This window comes from Amblyomma mixtum, chromosome 9, assembly GCF_055824585.1.
Source record: "Amblyomma mixtum isolate Tamu chromosome 9, ASM5582458v1, whole genome shotgun sequence".
Lineage (NCBI taxonomy): Eukaryota > Metazoa > Arthropoda > Arachnida > Ixodida > Ixodidae > Amblyomma > Amblyomma mixtum.
In genome coordinates this window covers 122,397,430-122,403,233 of record NC_143020.1, presented here as the reverse complement: position 1 = coordinate 122,403,233, position 5,804 = coordinate 122,397,430, and positions in this window count along the sequence as shown.

Genomic DNA, 5,804 nt, shown 5'->3' with positions numbered 1-5,804 from the left:
ACCCACCCCCTCTGTAACGCCTCCTAGGCCTTGAGGGTAAATAAATAAATAAATGCAATGCAATCCAATCCAATCCAATATGCTAATATGGTAGCTACCGGCCTCGCTACGCGACGGGCTGAAAGTGCAACTAGTATTGCTTTCGCAATAAAACTCAACATCCCACACTGTGGTCTTCTTAAGAGTAGCCACTCAGCCTTCATGGCTGCCACTCTTCGGTCCGACTGCGATGCTTTGTTTTCGCGCTCTTCTTCTGGGACTCAGCTTTGCCCTTTGAATACGCTGCTCCCAGAATGGGACATGTGGCAACACAGTCGTAGAAAAAAGAAAAATTTAATAACACATGACTCTACAAAAAAAAAAAGAATTACGCAGTGCGAACCCCCCCCGCGCCAAATAAAGAGAGCGCCTTGTCCAGCTGCTCATCCGGCGAAGAGGTCAGCGAATTTAATCGCATCTACAAAAAATATGGCGAACTAAGCAACCTCTCGACACAAGACGGAGTAGCATAGCAAAAGAGAGGTTACAAAAAGACGTGATACACCAAAATTTCAGCCAGTCTATCCTCTGTCGTAACCGCGAGGCCCATCACATAAAACAAATATGAAATATAAGCAAAGAAAAAAAACCTACCAAACGTCTTCCAGACCTTCGCTTTCATTTTTCCTCAGTAAAGCTAAGTGCTTCGCTGAAATGTCATCTTAACAATTGTTGAACAGCGTAACACTTCCACCAACCCACGGTCTAGCTGTAAGATAGCTTTTTTTTTTTTTTCATCTGCTTGCAGCCCAAATATTCTGCCAGTCGTGAGTTCAGTCTTGAGCGAGTCGTGCGACTTCAGAAAAATAACCCGCACAAAAAGAGAGGTCTCAATTTGCTGCTGAGTTCTCTAGTTTTCAAGAGACTAGATGCGCTGCGCTACTGCAAACAAAGCGTGCGAAGGTATGAGAGCGTTTTGAGGAAAAAAAAAAGATAAGTCTTTTCGGTGTATCGTAGCGTATACATTGCGAAGCATACTGTATTTGCTGTGAGTTGCAAACTTAATGCTCAAGCAACACCTTTGCACCGTTCTCAACATTGGCCAAAACTCATTCTCGTCACCAACATCATCATCATCAGCCTGACGCCCACTGCAGGGCGGGTGTAGGAAGAAATGTCCCCGAAAAAAAAAAAACGTCCCTGGAACTTACATCCCCGGAAAAAAGGTCCCTGGAAAAAAGGTACCATGGGGAAGCACCGTCTAGGAAACATTGACCCCAAGTGAAAAAAAAAAAAAAATCTTCCGTAATCTACTTCACAGAAAATCGCCCTCTTTATTAGACTCTTCTTTGGATTTGAGAATAGATGTAAGCATGAAGTATTTTGTAGTAGCAGACCGCGCCATGGTCATGCGTTCCGGGTCATGCAAAGGAAAAGCACTTCTGCAGGTGGCTTCGCGGAAGCGCCGAACGATCCAGAGACGCACTTGCTCTGGACCACTTCCCTTTCGCCGCCATCATTGTTCTTCATGGACGCCCCGTATCTGTTCGTTGTTTAGTCGCTTCCGTGCGGACATCTGTAATCGTTCTGGCTTGCAATGTTACAGCTTGCCAAGAAGAAACACAGTCCAAGCCTTGATATCACGGTGAGGAAATGCAGCTGGAAGCAAATAAATACACCAAAGACAAAAATACATGGAAGCCAAATCTAAAAATGATGATGTAACATAAAATCAGTGAAATGCGACGACAGTAAAAGGAAATGAGTTGATAGGTAAAAACCAATACAATTTAGCTTGTATTTAGTTTGTGTATCGAGATGTCCTTCTCATCGTGTGTTTTGTTGCAAACCTTCGAAGCGTTGAGCGATAAACCACTGCCACACTTGCGTTGCACTGACCATGCCGTTGCGTTTACGGGTCAGTGACTCGTTCCACCGGCAAACGACTTGTATCCGCCTCATGCGAGCCGTACATGCATGCGAGTCGCAAGCGTGCGAGTTGCATGCATGTATACATGCGAGGCGGCCGGATGCTCAAATTACGGCGGCTTACGGCACGTTTGATGTCACCCGTTTGGGGACATTTTTTCCTACTTCGCAAATCGAGACGTTTTTTTCCGGGGATGTATGTTCCGGGAACATTTTTTTTGCGGACGTTTTTTCTGGGGGCATTTTTTCCGGCTCCCCTGCAGGGCAAAGGCCTCTCCCATGGCCTCTCCAGTTAACCCTGTCTTTTGCCAGCTGCAGCCACCGTATCCCCGCACACGTCTTAACTTCTTAATGTCTCAATTTGAAAAGTGCGCAGTTTTTGTGCACTTTTTGCCGCACTTTGCTTCGTGAAGCCCTTGCTATTCGACAAGCGGCCGGTACTCAGCGACATTTGCCTCCGCGTCGACGTTCTAAGCACTCCTTGTTTTCCTTCTTCTCCCGGCTTGTACGGCTTGTTTGCCAACGGGGGTGTCTGCGTGTAATGGCTGCGTGAAGCCATGGTGTGCAGTGAAGGTAGCTTCTGGGGATGTTAGGAGCGGAATGCCTTCCCGGAAGAAGAGAAGCAGCAGCCAGGACGAGACGACGGAAAGCCGCGCCCTTTTCGCGTAACGTTATGCGCAGCCGTTTCGGCGAACTCAGAGTGGGACGGCTTCTTGGACCACCCCCATGTCTCCTCTATCTTTCTCCGTGCTGTGTGTTGTTCAGCGCCTCCTTGCCTTCAATCCTAGTTGGCGATCGCAGGCAGAAGCGATGATACTTTTTAGCGAAACACCGAACCGGTGATGAAGGAGACCCCGGACCACAAGTTTTTGTTTGATTCCAGAAGTCTGTAAAAAGAGTCGACCAAAAAAAAACCTCTCTGCACGTTACGCTTGCTTGACGTAAGTGCCCGCTCTAAGAAAGCATTCCAATGAGATTTTCATTGCAATCTATGTAAGTTTTAGAAGTACAATTTTATTGTACACTCACATAAATAGTACTTCTACTACCGCTTGTAGTTGTAGTAGCAATTTATTTATTTAGTCTCCTGCGTCCTCCTCAATACGGGAACTGTTCTGCTCAGTGAAGCATCCTCTCGAGATGGACACGGACAATCAAGTGGTTGAAACCGCCCAGAGCGCTTCGTTCTGCAGTTTTCGGCCATTACTTTCTCAGACTCTTGCCTCTGTGGGTCGTGAATCGCGAAGCTTGCTAGTCTGGAGTACTTTGCGCTGCTTTGGGGCGCAACGTCTTGTTGCGCTGTTGTTGACCTTCGTATTCATTTATTCATTTTGGTCAGTGATTCGAAGGTTATAGAGAAAAGGTGAAATTACCGAGCAACGAAAGTAAAAAAAAAGAAAAAAAAATGTAAACGAAGCCTGGCAAGGCTATTTACATGTTGCTGCAATGTTCAACGACGGTGCTTTAACATGTTTAAAATGGAAGATATACTGCTTAACTCATTTCAACAAACAAAACCCTACGGTACGCGGCTTAAACGGCTATCAATGCCAGAACGAAATTGTTGAGCGCGTTTTCTCGTGCTACATGCGGTGTGTATTTAAAGCCATGTGAGACGGACCCCTAGGTTAACGGCTGTACTTGAGAGGAAATTTACAGCATTTACTGTGCTTTCGTGGCGTAAAGTTATGCAGAGCGAAGGGCTGCCATTACGCTCCCGGCATGCGAAAGATCATGATGGAGTGAATTGTTGGAAATGAGAGCGAGGCACGAATATGACGTCTACTGCAGGGAACGCAGCGCAAACGGTGGCACAGTTGTTGACCAAGCCTTCAGGCACTTTCGGCCTGCGTTTCTTTCGATTCTCCTCTGGGACCAGAAATACAAGCATTGATATAGAAGCTTACCTGCTTTATTGGCGTCACCATCCTTAGTCTTCTCTACCTTTGCTTCCAGGTAACAATCGCTGCCACTCACGCCTTAGTTATTAAAGTGAGCCGACGCTGTGGCCAAATATTTAACGAATGATTTCTTCCAGATGGTCTGACAGAGAGGGTGGTGTAGCAGGGCGATCAGTAAGTACAGTCTTTGTCAAAAGTAACCAGGCTGCATGGTTTGGCTTCTCAGCCGTATATTTAAACTATTATGCCAGCCCACAAGCTCTAAATCTCTGTATGGTAAGGAGAACCCCTGTCCTCACCTTGAAATATCTTTTCGACCTTAGGGAAAGCCGTAAAGGCTGTACTATACAAATGAGAAGCAAACCATGCAGCCCGGTTACTTTTGACAAAGACTGTACGTGCCCGCCTCGGCGCTTGAGCTAGGCCAGCCAGAGCCGCCTTCTTTGGTTCAGTTACTATTTTTTTTGCTACGATGTTTTTGCAACGCGTGCCCAGTACGCGTTTTGTGGTTAACTTGTGTGACAGCGCAGCTGACAACGTGCTTGCCCTGTCGTTTTCTCGTAATGGCTTCGCGCCTTGAATGCTTGAACTGCGCTGCGCATGCTATTCTGCGGCAGATGGGCGCGGTGTGGTGCGGTGGTTGGGCCAGCAACAGAGTAAGCAAGGCCGGCATTACTCGAGCCAGACACCGAACGGGAGAAGGACAAAGCAGACACACTTTGCAGTAGCAAGCGCAACCGCACGAAGCAGCGTGGCACCGCCAAACGAGTCGATTAAGGTTCCCTGGAGTCACATTGTGCGCTCGGAGTAGCCGACTGAAGAAAGGAGACCGTGACGGCGAGAGGACAGCGCACATTGTGAAAGTGGAAACAAAATAACCCTTCGTAAAATGAACGCACAGAATGCATTTGCACTCTGTGGGCTTTTTTTTTGTTAGCAAAAGCGATCGACAGAATCAAGGAATAGAGGGAAGAAAATAAAGAAGCAAAAAGAGAGCGATAACACGAAGGGAATGATGCCGAGGCCGACAATGGGGAAAGTTGAAAGGAAAAGTGGCAGAGAAGGAGCCAAGGCGGAAAGAAGGGGGATCATTCCGAACCTTGCTTAAATTATATCATTCATTTCCGTTTCAATTTGTGGCACTTTGACACGCACAACATTTTTCATAGCGCAGAAAAAAAAATAGGAAGACCTGATGTAAAAGAAAGGTCTTGCGCCGAAAAGTATCTGCAGTCACTCCCTTTCTCCCAGGACGAAAAGGGGACAACGGAAAAGAAAAGGGCCCAGGATTCTTCGAGTATAATGTGTTTCACTTTTTTGCCCCGGCCTACCTACATCGCTGTGATGCGAATAAAGGCGACTTGACTTGGCTTGACTTGAACTTCTCGAGTACCGCTGCGGCCTAACTCCTTTGTCTTCTTGGCTGGCTGAAGAAACCGAGAGAGGAGGAAAGGAAACACAAATGAGCGAAGCATGACTCTTTTTGAGGAAAATTCTCCTCCGTCAGCTCCCAAGAAAACCCGGGGCCCTGAAAGAAAATTGAGCTCTCAGAACTTATTCTATTCTGTTCAATTTTTTTTTTGTTTTCTTTTCCTACTTTCCGGGAACTAAGTGTTCATGTTACAGTTCGCACAGTTCTGGACGCACAACACGCGCTGACACTTCGAGAAGATGCCCAGCAAAAAAAAAAGAAAATAAAAAAAGAGAATAAACAGGATGTGTTGAGCTTTCAATCGTGCCCTACTTCGTAAAAAAAGTAAGCAGTATCCTTTTCCGAGATCATCTCATTTAAGGTAACATCACGGTGGCACGGAAGGAAAAAAGCAATTTCATTACCTTTGCCAGGGACTGCTTCACTCGAGAACGCCGGCAATATTGATGAAGTTGACAACAGGTCGATGTTATTTTTACGACCCATTGAGAAAATTTTTATTTCTCTGAAGTTTGGTCGGCGTGCTTTGCTTACGCAGTTTTTGTTTCTTTACTTTCTGCAAA